This window comes from Fukomys damarensis, unplaced genomic scaffold (assembly GCF_012274545.1).
Source record: "Fukomys damarensis isolate Sample0158 unplaced genomic scaffold, DMR_v1.0_HiC HiC_scaffold_11, whole genome shotgun sequence".
Classification (NCBI taxonomy): domain Eukaryota; kingdom Metazoa; phylum Chordata; class Mammalia; order Rodentia; family Bathyergidae; genus Fukomys; species Fukomys damarensis.
In genome coordinates this window covers 22,322,925-22,340,336 of record NW_022900923.1, presented here as the reverse complement: position 1 = coordinate 22,340,336, position 17,412 = coordinate 22,322,925, and the positions used below count along the sequence as shown (strand labels likewise).

At 43.6% G+C, this 17,412-nt stretch overlaps 1 long non-coding RNA gene across 1 annotated transcript in view; it reads left to right on the top strand.

Annotated features, from left to right (window-relative positions):
• Window positions 1-5,677: 5,677 nt before the first annotated feature.
• Window positions 5,678-17,412, top strand: part of LOC104866367 — a 77,843-nt gene continuing 66,108 nt past the window's right edge. The window contains exon 1 of the long non-coding RNA XR_781437.1: window positions 5,678-5,840. This is a non-coding gene — a long non-coding RNA (uncharacterized LOC104866367). The remainder of the gene's footprint in view (window positions 5,841-17,412) is intronic.

Sequence of the window (17,412 nt, the reverse complement as noted above, 5' to 3'; positions counted from 1 at the left end):
GGGGTATAATAGGTGTAGCTATAATAGGTATAGGTACCATAACTATAGGTATAATATAACAGGTACAGGTATAGTAATTTGACATGGACTATTGGTGCCATCAGGAGATGTGGTAAACACAAAGTATATGGAGCTGCTGCCACTGTAACACCACATACTGTTTACAGTTCATTAAAAAATAGGATTACATTCTATAACAATGATTAAAATATAGTATAGTAAACACACGTGCCAGTAATAGAATAATGTACCCTTATTATCATTCCAACTTCAGTACAGTTGCTGCCAAAGCAAGCACATACCCTCATCATCTACTTTGGTATGACAGTAGGTTTGTTTATACCAACATCACTGGGAACATGTGACAATGTGTTGCACTATATGATGTTAAAATGGCTAGAGTGTCCCTAGGTTATAGGAAACTTTCAGCTCTTTTGTAATCTAGTGGGACCACCATTTATATAAGTGGTCCACTCTAGACTAAAATGTCACTATGCAGTCAATACATGACTGTAATTGCAAAAACTTGATAAATATGCATCAGCAGAAGAATAGCTAAATGAATTAAAGTTTTTCCATGGAACACCATGCAGTTGTTACAAAGAATGAGGTAGAGTAAGATTCCATTTAAATTAAAATGATGTATAAGATTAATACCTAACATTATTAAAATAACATTCATACTATTTGATCCAATATTCTTATTTCTGGAAATTTATCGAGGAAATTATCCAAAATAAGAAAAAGGTTAGAATCAAAGAAAAGCTTCATTATAATATTTATAATATGGTAAGAGTTGGAAATAAGCAATATATGTAATGATAGCAAAATTATTTGTTTACTCAAAACAGGAACTCAGTAGCATGTTGTATACTTAAGTTATATAGTTACATGGATTTTTGTTTGTTTGTTTGTCTTTTGAGACCGGGTCTCACTATGTAGTTGAGACTGACCTGGAACTCACTATGTAGTCCAGGCTGGTCTTGAACTCACAAGCGATCCTCCTGCCTCAGCCTCCTGAGTGCTGGGATTACAGGCGTGTGACACCACACCCGGCAGTTACAAGGATTTTATCATAATACAAAAAAACGTTTAAGTGGACAAAGTGGAATGTAAATTCATGTAAAATCGACAGATGGATGTTAATGGTGGAAAAAAAGTGATTTTGTTTTCCTCACATTTGAACTCATTCTGTAATGTTTTATAGTAAAGTTTTATAAATTCCTTTTTATCCCATGAATCCTCTTCAGATTAATTTCTCTTTGTTTTTCAGTAACTCTAGTCACTCTGATAGTCCTTTCCAATATCCTCTTCTTACCACCTTACCAAGTGGTCATCAAGGGCACATTTCTCCGGGTCGTTGCACTCTGGAGCTGTGGTCACACATTTCCGTCACAAGTACGTGGGGAAGGTGCCCAGACTTGGAGTTGGGAGATACAGGTTAGATTCACGATTCCGTGGAACTTTGGATGAAGTCACTCCGCCTCTTCGGATTCCCGTTCCTTGTAATAAGGCCCTCACTACTGTTCACTGTTGCATCCTTACAGAAGCGCCCCTCCCATTAGCATTTCTGTTTTACCTAGAGTTCATTCTCACGTCACATCTGTCTGAATTCTTCACCAGACAGAACCTCCGCTGCTTCAGGGCCCTTTCTGCTTTGGGACCTTAAGTGCCCCCAGATGCACATGGAATCTCTAGCTTAGTGTAACTGGGGGGTACTGAGAACTTGAAGAGTAGGGCTTAGTAGAAGGAAGTTAGATCACTGCAGGCATGCTCTTGAAGGGGCTATTAGAAAACCCAGTCCTTTCTCTTCCTCTGTCTTTTCTTCCTGCCCACCATGAAGCGAACAGTTTGCTCTACCAAGTACTCCCCACCATGATGCACTTACTTGCCACAGGTTCAAAGGTAACTGGGCTAATCAACCATGGACTGAAGTCTCTGAAACTGTGAGCCAATGTAAACCTTTCTGCTTCTTAACTTGATTACCTCAGGTACTTCATTATAGTAATGGAAGTCTGACGAACATGTCTTATTTATCTTCATATCTCCCAAAGCATAGGGCAAAGGACTCCATACATTGTGGTTTCTCATATTTGTTAATTCAAATGTACATGTGTAAAAGTGCTATATAAATCTTTCAGAAAGAAAAAGATTACTGTTTATATAATTACTATTATTATGAATTTTGGTTTATCTATTTTTACCTCACTATCAGGATTCTTCAAAGTGCGCCTGTCTAGTACCTGCAACAGAAATGCCCACTGTGCTTGTTTGAAATCCAGGTTCCAGGGAACTCTAGACCTCTGCGGGTGCAACCTGGTAATTTACATTTTAAGTAGGGTGATTTTTAAGTTTATTGCCTAAACTAGGACACTTTTGAGTAAATGAGGGTAGGGCCAGGGATTTAGCTCTGGTGCTGCCACCTGCTTTGCAAGCATAAGGTCCTGAGTTTGATCCCTGGTATGGGAAAAAAAAAAAAGTAAGAAAAGAATAAGCGAGGGTACCATTAATTATGCTGAGACAACTGACATAAACCAGAATAATCACTTTCATTTCAAGTGTCCCTTTGGAAAATAAAGTGTGAAAACTGCTGCCCAAAGTGCTAATTCTTTGGCAGTATGTTGGGAATGAGGCCACAGGCTGCATAACTCAGATCTCACAGTCTTGAGGTCAGCATTACCTTGCTGTGGGAACAGGGAAGTATGCAGAAGGCTGCGTGGCCCCTGGCTATGGGCAGAATGCAGATAACCAGGTACTCCTGAGGCAGGACAGTATCTGCTGAGGTCAGTTGACAACATACAGGTATTTGGGTGTTGAGAAAATCTGGTTCCTCATTAATTCTTATGCACTCTTTCTCTCTAGTTGCAAATTCTGTCTCTTTATTCCTCGTCGTTCTCCCCAAAAGGTAAGCAAGCCCCGAATCTCAGCTGGGCTGAAAGGTCGATCAGCCCTTGGAAGCAGTAGGAACCATGTATCTTTTCCTGTTTAACTCCCTGATTTTCACAGCAAAGACAGAGCCCCGAGCTGAGGGTTGAACAGGCAGCTACAGTGCTGCCATTATGCTGAGCAGAAACAGAAGGTGGACAAGAGTGTGAGGAAAAGAGCAGCTGGGGCCCTCGGCAGGTGCTGCCAAACAGTGCCCTCCTGTGGCCTTAGGAGATGCTGGCTGTGGCCGCTGTGACTGAAGCTGTAAGGGACTGGCGCAGGCGTCCTCTCCTGTAATCCTTCCAGGAAATGGCTCTTTCCTCTCATGGATGAGGCTTTACGGGTTCTGCATTAACACAAATAGCGCCCTGCATTTAGCAGTGGAATACCTGTGTGAAGTCAGGTAGCCAGGGCCAACAAGCTATGTAGCATGTGGTCGTGCTCTGCTATTGACCAGATGCCCAGTGCATTTTGGTGAGGGGCAACTGGGGATCGCAGAACCACAGGCCTAAATCCCCAGCACCCCAGTACATTGTATAAGACAGCAGTAGAACCTCACTCTTGTGGCTGGGCTCTTGTTTCCTTCTAAGGGACTTTTCCTTCTGTTCATTTTACTTTTCCTTTTAATTTACAATCATGGAAAAGCAACCATTTCCATCAAAGTCAATTCTAAGATCTTCAAACCAAAGCGAGCTATGAAATTACAACTGAAATACAAGTCCCAGACCTATCTCATCAGGATCACTTGAGATTTAATACAACTTTGTTTAGAGCTGGGGTTTCATTGTCCCCTAACACATTAAGCCAGTAGTCCTCAGGACCGAAGTGTGAGCATGCACACATTCTTTTTCTTGTTTCTTCCTCCACACTCTTATCACACACATACTTTTCCCATGTCCTTGAGACAAGGCCCACACATAATTATGCAGATGGATGATAAGCTTTCCGATTTGCAGTACAACTCGTAGACTCTTGGAGTTTTGGAAAATGTATAATAAGGTTTAAATTACATTATAGTTAAAGGACTGGTTATAGCGACATAGGTGACACATGTAGACAGAAAATCTTCTGCCACTGGGACATACAGAGAATGGACCACATGCAGGGAGGACTTGGGGATATACAGCAATCAAGTGAGACATAGACACATAAAATGCTCAGCCTGCTTAAGAGAAGACAGAGCAACGATAGAGTGAGAGGAGAAATCTGTCATTTGAAAGGATTAGTTGTTTTGTTTGTTTGTTTTTGGTACTGGGGATCGAACTCTGGTCCTTGCGCTTGCGAGGCAGGTGGCTAAACCACTGAGCTAAATCCCTGGCCCAAGAAGGAATAATTTTGCTCTATATTTATGCTCCATAAAACTATCTGACTCCACCCCCCCATGACACTGTATTAATACTCGTTACCTCTACCATCTTTACCTCTCTCAATGTGACTTTCCAGGGCAGAGCCAAAGTCAGCATGTCAGTACCTATTGTGCTTTGTGCTATACTTTTTATTATCCCTTTGACTCATCCATTGCAGCACGGATCCTTGAGGAAGAAGCTGGCGTACCTTTTTGTATTTTAGCACCTGATAGGGAATAGATTTTTCACGCATGTTCACAGAATGAATGAATGAGTAGTCACTATGACTTTTGGGTAGGTGCTTCTTAATATGAGCTCTGTGGGATGCAAGAGATCATTATCGATTCCATTTTATTGATATAGTAACTGAGGAACAGAAAGAATGTGTGACTGGTTTATGGTCACACAGCCAGGATTCAGGGGCACAGTGGCTGGTTCTCAGGTCTTCCTATGTCTGCTTCCTAGTGGACCTCTTTCTGCCAGGAGAAAAACTGTGAAAGCTCCTAGGTAATAGTGATGATCCAGCCACACTTCAGTAGCACTATTGTGCCCCTCATCACTGAGACTGGGCCTTCTGTTAAAGATATACAAAATGAAAAATGTCTACCATAGATATTTATTACTCGTACCACCTTTTGAAGTAGGAATTATTTCAGTTTTACAGGTGAGGAAGTGAAAGGTTAGAGACATTAAGAAACTAGGCTAAGTTCACACATCTAGCAGGTGCCAGAGTTGGCATTTGGACCTGGCCCATCTGATGTCAAAGCCCATTAACCTGCAGGCTCCATTACTCAGCAGAGGAAGCCCTCAAGTATTGTTACCAAATGCTGCTTTTGGAATAAGGAGACTGACTCAAAATAAAGGAGGACTTTTTAGCAGTGAGAACACGGTGGACACAGAATAATTAGTGATCCAGGGATCAGTGAGGCTGGCAACAAACTGTAACTGAAGGTGGTTAAATGCTTGGTGCAAACTTCAGCTTGGTTGGGTGGCTTGGATAAATTACTTTAAAGTTTCTTCCATTAAAAGTCTTTCTCCTTACACTTGCGGTGCCCAAGGTGAGAGTACAGAAGGCCATAGGCCACATGTAAATATTTAAAAGCTAAAAATCAAGCTTAGAACTAGTACATTAAAAAAGTTCAATCCTTGATAAATATACTTTTTTTCGGTGCCAATACAATTTTATTGATTTTTATTAGTACATGTTTGCGGTACATAGTGATTACATTTGCTGTGGGTGAGTTGGTACATATACATAACACATCTTAATTCTCTTTACGTACCCTTTCCTTTCACTCCCTCTCCCCTCCCCTCTCCTCCCCATCCGTCTGATAGATTTACTTCTGTGACACCCAGAACAGTAGGTTCAGTTCTAGAATTCCAAGACTCCTTAGGGCTCTGTGCTGAAACGCGATAGCACGGAGACAGCTGGCTCAATCGCCCGCCTGCAGCCCGTCCCTTCTCTTCCCACCGCAGACTGTCTGGGTTCCACCCACCATGCTACCCTGCAGGCACAGGGGTGTGCCGATCCACGGAAGGACGACAGGGCAGGAGCTTGCATGAGAGCAGGTCAGGGCTGTTTGGGCAGGGCAAGGGTATGGTCTAGAAGGGATGGCACTGACACATCCTCCTGACCCCACAGACTTCCATATGGGGAGGGCTATGGCCTGAGCCTCTTTTGAGTCTAAGAGGAGCGCAACTTCTCATCTCAAGATATTGGGTTCCTCAGGTTTTTCTTTTGCATGTTTATGTTATCTAGAGATAATATTATCTGGGTATAAGAGCAAAATCCTCTGTCTAGGACAGAATGTCTGGCTGGATGATTCTGAGCTGGGTTTTAGGAGAGCTTAACAGGACTGTTCGATTTTGGGTGCAGTGACCTAACAGAGAAGATTGCTGGAGAAATCCAGACAAAATAACTGGTGGGGGCTCTAATTCGGTTCCTTTTTTATCTGTTCCTTTCTCCCTGGCTGGCCACGCACATAACATAAGGATGTTCAGGGGTTTAGCCCACAACTTTCTTCCACTTATGTCTTCTCTTTCATTCTCTGATGTTCCAGAGGCCACCACCTCCCCAGGCCATCCCAGAGTCTGAACTGGAGTTGCCTTCTCCCACCCCACAATGGATCTTTCTAGAGAAACTATTTTAAACAGAAATTCCAATCTCTGCTGACTGGCATCTACCCAGATCAGTGGAAGGGTGAATTTGGTCTTTTTAAGGGACGTGGCAGCTTCAGAGGCTCTGCTCAACAAACACACTCCCTCTTTATCCAGCTTGTTTCTGCAGGAGGGTTGGAGGGGGCTGCTCAGTGCTGGGTTAAGAGTGTGGATTCTGTAGGCTGCCTGGAAGACCTGGGTTGAAATACTGGCTCTGTGGCTTATTAGCTATGTAACCTGAACAAATCGCAGAATAGTCTGGGCCTCAGTTTTTCCTCTAAAAATCTCTAAATTGAGGATATTACTACAGTACTAGCTTCATTACAGGTTCCTTAAGAGGACATCCACAAAAAGCTCTTAAGTTTGTGGTGTCAAGCACATAATAGCGGCTTAAAAAAATATGTCAGCTGTTACTGTTAATACTTCCTATCCCTAATGATGATATTCTCTCTGCAGGCTTGGGGCCTTGGTATTATCTTTGTCCCTCTTTTATGTCTATTGCCATCAGCTGAATTGAGGGTCATGTTTCAAACACATAGCCTCGTTCCTACCCATCGCTGGTCCGTTTCATCTTTCCTGGAGGCAGCTGTACTCACTTTCTAAATCACCTCCCCCCACCCCCGTGCTGGCCAGAGGCAGGGTTAGGATTTATACCTGAGTCTGTATTCTCCTAAGTCCCACACACTATGTCGAGTTGACTTCTCGGCACATCAGAGATCTGCCTGGCTCTCACAGGCTTTGGCACATACAGGAGGGCAGCAGGGCCCATGGCAAATCAGCTCTCGGCCAGAGCAGGCTTTCCAGGTAAGGTTCATGTCAAGGATGTTTCCTTGGGAGGCGATAAACTGCCACCGAATGAGGAACTAGTCCAGTGTGCGAGTAACCGTTTCATTTCAACCTAGAGCAACGCCATTTGGCTTTTACCGAACCTATGAACAGGTAAGAGGGTGGTGAGAAAGAGGGAGGATTATTCCTTTCAAAATGGCCCCTCCTGTCTGCAGACGTTTTTGCTTTGTTTTGTCTTGTTTGCCTTGATTGAGCAAAGTCCAGAGGGCCAGGGAAACAGATGCAGGAGAGTTAGTGGCTGAAGGTCAAACTTGCCTCTGATTACGCATTGTGAGAAAAAATGATTATGTGATGGGTGACAAAATTACTCTTATGGAGAAACCCTGGGAGACACATCGCTCATATTTGCAGAGGATTGTGCAGTACAGAAAGCTCATATACTTTGTCTCCAATGACCTCCGAGCTGGAGGATATTGGGCCAGCACTTTCCAAGCTTCTCTAGCATTAGTGACATCGGGGGAGCTTTGTAACCATCCAGGTCCCCAGAAACCAGCCAGACCCACGGAATCAGGATCTCTGCAGGTGGGAATCTGCATGATTAAATGACCCCCTTGGTGCTTCCCATGGTGTATTGGATTCAGGAACTGCCCATTTCTGCCAGAACAACTACTACCACCTCCCACTGCCTCTCTACCTCATCCTCTGTGGGTTTGGCCCTAGGCTCAGTCCTTCTGTAACCAGTTCCTCCTCCACTTCTATTCCTTACTTAGGGAATAAGTTCCCCAAAACACTTGCTTTTTTGAGACAGGGTTTCAGTATATGATCCAGGCTAGCCTTGAAATCACAATCCTCCTGTCTCAGCCTCCCAAATTCTGGGATTACAGACCTGTACCGCCATGCCTGGCTCCTAAAGCATATGTAATCAGATCCCTCCCCAGAACTAAGCCTGGAACTCTGGAGGACCATGCTCTTACACCCTTGGCTACACCGTGAGCAAACCACCTGAGAAACATTTCCTGAGCTCGCCCCAGCCTGCGCAGCAGGTGCTATGTATGTTCTATTGTTCCTACTCTCAGGGTTACATAGTTATTTGATTACAGACTCATTTAGCTGCACGGGACCATGGGAGAGGGGGCTTTGGGCCAGTGGTTGTGCCTCGTGCTTTCATACCTGGTGCCCGGGCAAGGGATTTGCACATGGTAAAGATTCTAAAATCACCAGGTGAATGAACACTTATACCTTGATCTGTTATTCATGTCGAGTTTAGATAAAGCAGCCTTAAAATAGATGTGTTTGGAGTGAGCTCTCTGCTCAAAGGCCCAACAGCCCAGTTAAATAGCTTACTCTCGTATAAATGAAGAGCAGGCATGAGCTAAAGAGATTGCTTAGGGACTGGCTGACTCCGCTTTGAGTTTGATGCCGCTTGTTCCATGACCACTTAATGTTTTCAAAATAATCTCATTTCAAACATTATTAATACTACTTTGTATGTCAAAGGATGTCAAAGTTCGCCTAATGGACTTTATCTAATTCATTCTCCCACATCCCTGATGGTTAGTTAGAAAGGTCTCCTTCCCTTTTCCTGGCAGGAGGCCTGATGTTGCCAGAGTGCAGGCAGAGTGGGCAGTGGGGACACTGTATAGAACTCTGGCACCCTGCTCTCCCAGCCCGCTCCTTCCATTGACCAGGCTCCTGGATCCTGGGTCCTAAAACTTTCACATATATGTAAGAATGAGGACAGACTTCGGGCTGGGAGATGCCAGGGAACAGACAGGTTAGAGGTCACATTGGAAATACTCAGGATTTGGGGCCTGAAGTCCAGATTTAACTCCTACTTCTATTTGTGACCTGAGACGTTGTTCAGTCTCTCTGACTCTTACTATCTCCATTTGTAAATTGGAATAGTGCTTGCATCTTCCTTGTGTTGTCTCAAGGATTAAACGGTACAAGTATGGTCAAAGGGAGCAGGCAGTTAGGTACTACATATGAATAACTGGTATCCCAAAAAACTGAGTTCAGGAGATTTATCTCTGCTGCTGAGCACTGGAGTTTGGTGGGAAAAACGAGAACTGGCTCTGCTCTGAGGCCCACTCGCTTGCTATGTTAGGTTCCCATTCAGATTTGTGCATGACCTTTAGGCCTGCAGCCCAGGTGGGTGGCTGTCCTCAAGTATCCTTTGTTTCGGTTGGAAAAGGCAGTTTGCCAACCAGTGCCTGGGCTGCTCTGGATCTACCTTGGGAGGACTGGGACCCTGGTAGTGTCACTGACACCTTCCTGAGGATGAGGGAGCTCAGGAGGCCCTAGCAGAGGCTAGTAGGAAGGCATGCACTCCAGGTTAGGTTCGTGAGAGGTTCTAGGAGCCTTTTGTAATGTGTTTAGGTACTATTTAGATCAAAACAACATGGCATATTTCTTAATTTAACCAGTTGGTCAAGATTAAAAATATGTATTAATATTTTTGGCAAGGGCAGGGTCACAAACACTCTAGTCAACCTCTCTAGAAGGCAACTTAGCAACATGAATCAGTTTTAAAGAACAGGGACTCAGCAATTCCACTTCAAGGATGTACCTGAAGGAAGTAATCATGACTATATGAAAATTTCAGTAATGTTTACCACAGCATTATAAGTGAAAATCTGGAAACAATCTAAAATGCTTAACAGGGGGAAAGTAAAAAAAAAATATACATGTGGATCATGGAAAAATAGTAACATAAATACTGCTGGGCAAGCAGGCTGCAAAACAGCATTCTTAAATGACTCTTTAAACATGTTTTTATAGAGAAAAGCAAATATGTATACATACAGCCTAGGAAAAAACCCTAGAATAATATATTCTAAAATGTGCAGTGTTTGCTTTCTGCAAAAGCAGAAAAGGGGCGAGATTTATTATTTCTAGGTTGTGCTTTTCAGTGTTTTCCAAGATTTTGCTTTGAACTCATATAGCTTTTATACATTGTGAAGAAATAATTGCTACATAAAGAAAAATGAAAACAAGCCAAAAACCAAACCTGAAGCCTGGATGGGGTGGCCTAAGGTAGAGTCTTACCAGAGGTTCAGATTTCCAGGTTCACCCAAGATGGCAGGTTGCAAAATGAAAAACCCAAGGAATACCTTTTTGATCTTTGGCTGGATGTTCTCTCCTTTTATGAAAGGAAAACCTCAGCTGGAGGACGTGGGTGTGCAGGGAGAATGCGTTTCAGAGACTTCACTCACAGCTTAGAAACGCCTGTAGTTACAGCCTGTGCAGTGACCTTTCTAGTTGATTGCAATTTATGGTTTTTTAATTGGTTTTCTTGAAACAAGCGGTGGTAACTTATCTACCCGGCGAGGGAGGAGCAAATCTCATCAGGGTGATGTGGACCAGAGCAGCAGGGGAGGCTTGGACTGTTCCCTCCAAGCAGCTCCCTGACACACTAAATTACCGAGCCTTTAATTGATCTGTGAATCACAGTGGGGGAGGTTGGAGAAGCTGGGCTCGAAGTGAATAATCTCTTGATGTTCTATATTTATTTGTCCTCCACAGTGATGTCCATAGCCAATTTCTAAGGCTGGACCGCTTTTCTTTGATATTTGGGACCTTCCTGGTAGCCAGAAAACAGGAGTCCAGTTTGGCTGACAGAACCGAAGGGACAGAAGATGGGGAGGATTAAAGTCACTTGTTAAGTCAGTAAAATAATAAGGCAAAGGCCTGGAAGGAATACCCCAAACATGCAGGCTCCAGCTTTTGCTGGAACATGTTACAATTGTAGGTTCTTTGGGCAGTGTCCTTTCTCTGACAGGAATTTAGCAAATTTCCTAAACTTCTCTGAGAAATACTTTGCTTCTCTGCCCGGTGAAGATAATAGATTCAAAATGCTTAAGGATTTCTCTGGCTCCAGTGTTCTTTATTCTCAAGCCAGGAGACTGCCTGTTGGGGTGGGCTTAGAACTGTGGGTTCTGGAAGGAGAAGAAGGCAGCAGCTGTAGGGTCCCTTGAAACAAGAAGGGCACACGAAACCATCCGGAAGCCTTCACAATGGCTTTAGGAATCCACATTATCACCAGTAAGGCCCACCAGCCCTATCTTACCAGTACCAAAGGAATCCCTGCCCGCTTCTGCTGGCATAAGCTTCCTAGTCCAAATGCAGCCCTGACTACATTGTCAGGCCTCACCGTATCTTTACAGACCAAACCCTTCTGCGCCCCCTTTCCCGTCTCTACCCCAGGATCTACCCCGTGAGCACCCTTCTCATCCCCTCTCCATTTGCTAATTCAGTGAGTCCTGGGTCTGTTAAGTTAAGCCCACTGCCGTCCCTGCCAGAATCCTCTAACAACCCTAATTGGAAAAACAGCCTCAGCCTCTGCACATCAAAGCTGATTATATCCTGAGCAGAAGGGCCTGGTCCTTGTCCGGGCTGCACGCTCCAACCCGCCTGTGAGCTCATCCCACCGATTCCCTGGGGCTGTCTACAGGCTGCACAGGAGTTAGCCTGGGAGAGGCGCCTTCTCCACGTCAAGGGGCAGCAGCTGGCCTCTCAAGCTTCTCTGACGGCATAAACAAAATTTGTGCTCATCACAGGGAACTGGAAACAACTCACGCTCGAGGCAAGAAGTCATTTTTCTCTAGCCCACACTTCCTTTCTCCCTTCATAGTCCCTGAGGACTCTCTCAGACTGGAGGTAGGAATTCACTCCACGAAAAAGCATGCTTGCCTCAGGGGGCCATCCCGAGGGACCATGACCAAAACATGTAATTCCCATGTGTCTGCTCTTTTGGACCCCTTTCTTAGGGATCAGAGCAGTCAAGCAGCCAACTGAGAGCTCATTGAGCATCTCTTACAGGCTGTTCTGTGGCTACTTGTGGGAGGAGGGGAAATAAAAAGGGAGTACAATCAAACTTCCCATTAAGCCAATGATTTTTCAAAAACATTTTTTAGATAAATTTCACACAGCAAAAAATTCAAATTGTAGCCCTCTTCCAGGCTACCTTTCAGGGGTTTTAGAATACTCCCAAAGTAGCACACCATCATCATAGAGCATTTTCATCACCCCCACAGAAACCCTATAACTGACATTCTCATTTTCCCCTCTCTCCCAGGCCCTGTCAACCGCTAACCTACTTCCTATCTCTATTAAGCCACTCGTTTTAAAAGTCACTCCATATATATGCTTTTCTGTCCTTATCTCTACATTTTTCATAACTGGGTACAAAAAGGCCTTTGAACAAAGCACATGGGATGTTTTTACTTCTGAGATCACCAAGCGCTTGAACACTGCAGGTTCCTCGGTTCTCGCCACACATCTTGATCAGCAAGTGCTGTTTGTCTTCTCACTACCTGGACGCAGAGAAGAACACTCTGATCCTTTGATGTAAATCTGGGAATATAGCCCTGGTCTAGCGGCTTACAACTATGAAGTTTAGAAGTCAATCAAGTCAAGAAACCTTAGTTACTTCGGCGTGAAGAATGGAGCCATTTTAGCAAACACGAAAAACCACAAAGATAGTTCTTGTCTTGGGACAGGCATCTGTACAGGAATCTGAAAACCTCTGGGAAGCATCAGAATGATCTGGAGGACTTATAAAAATGCAGATTGCTGGCCCAGCCCCAGGATGTCCAGTCTAGCAGATCTGGAATGGAGCTTGAGTGTACGCACGTCCAACAGTTCCAAGTCCTGCTGATGTTGCTACTATGGGGACCATACTTGGAGAAGTACATGTGTAGTTTATGCATGGTTATCACCCTGTGTTGACTAATGGCCATGGCAGGGAAGAGCAGTCATCTAGCTTATTTGATCAGTTGATCAGACTTTCTTTCTTTCTTTTTTTTTTTTTTGTTTTTTTTTGAGACAGGGTCTCACTACGTAGTTGAGACTGACCTGGAACTCACTATGTAGCCCAGGCTGGTCTTGAACTCACAGCGATCCTCCTGCCTCAGCCTCCCGAGTGCTGGGATTACAGGCATGTGCTGCCATGCCCAGCAATCAGTCTTTCTTTCTTTCTTTCCTTCCAGTACTGAAGATTGAACCCCGGTCCTTTGCACTGAGCTGTATCCCCAGTTCTTTATTTTTTATTTTGACACAAGGTCTTGCTAAGTTGCTAAGATGCCTAGGCTGAGTTCCAACTTGTAATCCTCCTGCCTCAGCCTCCCAGAGTGCTAGGATTCCAGGTATGTGCCACCGGCTTTGGTTATGGTTTACTTCTCTTTATTTTTTTTTCTTATTTGTTTGTTTCTTTGTTTTTGTACCGGGGATCAAACTCAGGACCTTGCACTTGCAAGGCAGGCAGTGGAACCAATGAGCTAAATCCCTAGGCTTTCTTGTTTGTTTTTTTGAGACAGGGTCTCACTTTGTTGTTCAGGCTGGCCTTGAACTCCCAGTGATTCTCTTGTCTCAGCCTCCCAAGTGCTGGGATCACAGGCATGCACCTCTATGTTTAGTGCTTATGCTTTGCCCTTAAAGCTAGTTGATTGGGCTGAAGTTCTGTCTTGATTATAGGCTTTAATAAATAACATTGCTTATATTTCCACTTCCATTTCACACTTGAGAGCCAAGGCCCACAATTTCTTAGTGTTTGCAGTGCATAATCAAATGGTGCACAATTTTCTTTCTGAATGGAAGTGAGATTGTGAATTTAAAAATTATTTTCTCCTTCTACTAATCTTTGAGCTCTTTACCTGTAATATAAATATACATTCATATAGTTCTATGTTGCTCTGGCCCATCATTCAGAGAGCTCTTCTTTGAACACGTTATGGCCTCTATCACAATATCCATGTGAACTTGGCTGGATCCAGGTCCCCATTTCTTGTGCTCCAGACACAGAACCAAGAGTTAAGAGTTTGGATCATGGCCAAGGCATTCTTCAGAGCATGTGTTCTTTGTGAAAATAACATGTATCTTCTGAAAAAGTAACAGCAGTAAGCACGTACACAATTACATATGACACTTCGTAGACTGCATAGTATTTTTATGTTATACAATATAAAGCTCAAAGTAAACCATTTCTTGTGCTCCAGACACAGAACCAAGAGTTAAGAGTTTGGATCATGGCCAAGGCATTCTTCAGAGCATGTGTTCTTTGTGAAAATAACATGTATCTTGAGAAAAAGTAACAGCAGTAAGCACGTACACAATTACATATGACACTTCGTAGACTGCATAGTATTTTTATGTTATACAATATAAAGCTCAAAGTAAACCTGCCACATAAACTGGGCTGGTGTTACAAATTTTTTTTTTTTTTTTTGTAATGAGGCTCAAACGCGGAACCTTGCATTTGCGAGGCAGGTGGTGGAACCACTGAGCTAAATCCCCAGTCCTATTACAAATCTATTTAATACACACATACACTGACACTTGCTTTACTGAGTTGATTTGCTCCAGCTAGTGATGTAATAGGGCCAAAGTCAGGGCCGGACTTCATCATTCATGTGTGTCTCTGGAGTTAAAATTCTACTTTTCATCACGGAGGCCTTGAGACGTCCCGTTGAAAACCACAGAAGTTACATAAGACAGCAAAAGCCAACGGGAGGACAACTCTGAAGGCCTATTAGTATTCAGTTTTCAGTCTCAAATGTCCACAAGCCAAGACCAGGTTCCCCGAAACATTTCAGTCTGTTCATTTGGCTGAAACATTGTCCTGTCGCCGCCTGGACTCCCTCTGTGAGATCCAGGAACCAGGTCCCACTGGCAGTTTGAAACCCTGTGGGAGGAAGCAGCTCTCTGCCAGCTAAGAGCCACCTACAGTTCCTACTCCACACTAATTCTCACTAAAGTACCAGGGGAGCACGAGTGCTGTTGGGCCTGGGAGGCACCTGGGCTCTCCAGGGGCTGCTTTAGCCGTAAAATAAAGTGTTGCCGACTGTTCCAGGCAATTCACTTTATACCTTCACCCATTCCTGTTTATTCTTCACATTCTTCTCCATAGCTGTGGTGAACTTCTCTTCCAAAAGGCTCAAATCCTGTCTTTTTTTCTACTCTTGCTACAGATATCCTGTACAGTCTTGTTATCCTTAACAGATGATTGCCAGAAAATGTTAACTTTATTTTGATATAAAATTTATAGGCTTTCTCTCTATTTTTTATCATCTCATACATTTTATCAGTATTCTATTTTAAATATGCAGTATGACATCATACGTAGAGAAAAATCATCTTCCTACAAGATAACTATTAATAATTAAGCCAGCTTTAGCCACACATGGTGGCACATGCCTGTAATCCCAGCACTTGGGAGGCTGAGGCAGGAGGATGTTGTGAGTTCAAGACCAGCCTGGGCTACATAGTGAGTTTCAGGTCAGTCTCAACTACATAGTGAGACCCTTTCTCAAAAAACCAAAAACCAAACCAAACCAAACCAAAACAAAATAATTAAACCAGCTTTAATATGACCGATCTTTCAAGATCACCCCCCCTTTTTTTGGGTACCAGAGATTGCACTCAGTACCTTGCACTTCAGGTCTTTCCCTTTTTAATACTAGAAACATTAGTAAAGATAAAAGTATAAGGAAAATAAAAACCAGCTAGATTCTCAATACAATCACTTGTTACTTTTTTTGTCATTTTCAATGTATGAATGTATACTAAGAACATTCAATTTAATAACACAACTATATAGTGCTCCCAGTTAAACCTTTTAAAGTTTTCTCCAGTCCCTATGATAAAACCTAAGCATTCTCTGCCTAGGTCAGCCTGCTCTCTTCTTTGCAATACACCTCCCAGATTCTGTGACTCTAGCTCAGAGCCTGCATCAAAGTCCTAGCTGGCTGGCTGCTTATGCCCCGTTATTAGGGGGCAAGTTGTACCTGGACTCACCACAAGCACCTGGCACCAAACCCCATGCTTTGTGCATATATGTTGACTACACATTCCCATAGGCCTTTGAGTTTGCAGCCTACGTATGTGTCTAGCTACGCCAGTCCACATACCTTTCCCTACATCTGCTTAGCCTTTCCCAAGCAATTTCCCCTGTCTAGAATGCTACATCAGTTGTCAGAACAGCCAGATGAAGTCCTGCTTTTATTTTTTAGGTGCCGTGGTCAGAAAAATCTCTTCCTTTCCTCTATTCCTGGGGCACATGATGCTCTACTCACTCCTGCGCACTAACTGCAGAGTCATTTATGCACATGCTATCTTGCTCTCTAGAATTCCTAGTAGTCTAAGGTCATCCTTTGCTTTTTATTCCATAAAGTGACGTTCACAAGTAGATGCTCAGGGTCAGTTGAACTGAAACAGGTGATGGTTGTATATGACCTTGAGATCCCTCCCTTACACCAGCTCTTTCCAGGAAGAGCCTCCTCCTACGAGCCAGGGCTAGAGAGGAGGGTATGAGGAGGGCTGCTCTGACCTGTCCAGGGGCCCTCTGCATCTGGACTCAGAGTTAATAATGGGGCATCTATACATACGACTTACCAAGGTGAGAAATCATTCCGTTTACCTTACCTCTAACCCAGAAGGACTTTAGGAGCTTTTAGTAGATTAAAATTTTAGGAGCATTCAGAAGATTAAAATGAAATAAAGACAATAGGGGGATAGTATAGCAATGTGCAGCCAGTCATAAATTTTGTTTACAGAACTCTTGAACACGGACTGTATATTCACCTCTGAGTTTCTAGCAACCAACATAAAGCAAGGAATGTAATCAGTTAAGATATATCACCTTTAAGAGGAGTTCAGTTTTTCTTTCTAAGACTTGGGAATCTTTAAAGGGAGGTGAGGGATACAGGGGAAAGTGGTTACTATATCATCACAGATTTGAAAAGTACCTTCTTAAAGGATCTCTCAGGCCAGTCTGAGGACCAACACCCATGAGTACCTGGCTGAGGGGGCTCTTCCACAGGAAGGCAGCTGTGTTTTTGCCCCACCCCGCTCAGGGCAGTGGGAGGCATTCTGGGAAGCTCCCTAGGTCTTCAGCAGAGTTGGGGGCAGTGTGGAGGCTGACCACGCCCGCTCCTGGCCTCCTCAGCTACGTCACTCACAACACCTCTACTTTTTTATGTGTTAGAGTTTGGGGTCCATTGTTTGACAGAGGGGTTTTATACCAAAAGCCTGTCATGAGTAATATTTCTTTTCACTGAACTTTTGACAGGTGTTCGCTGGCAGAATTTAAATTCATGCTTAAACTTTTGGGGAAAAAAACGTACAGGGTGTATATTCCTACGTATATACCCAGAAGAATTGAATACATGGACACACACATTCTTTTTTTTTTTTTTTTTTT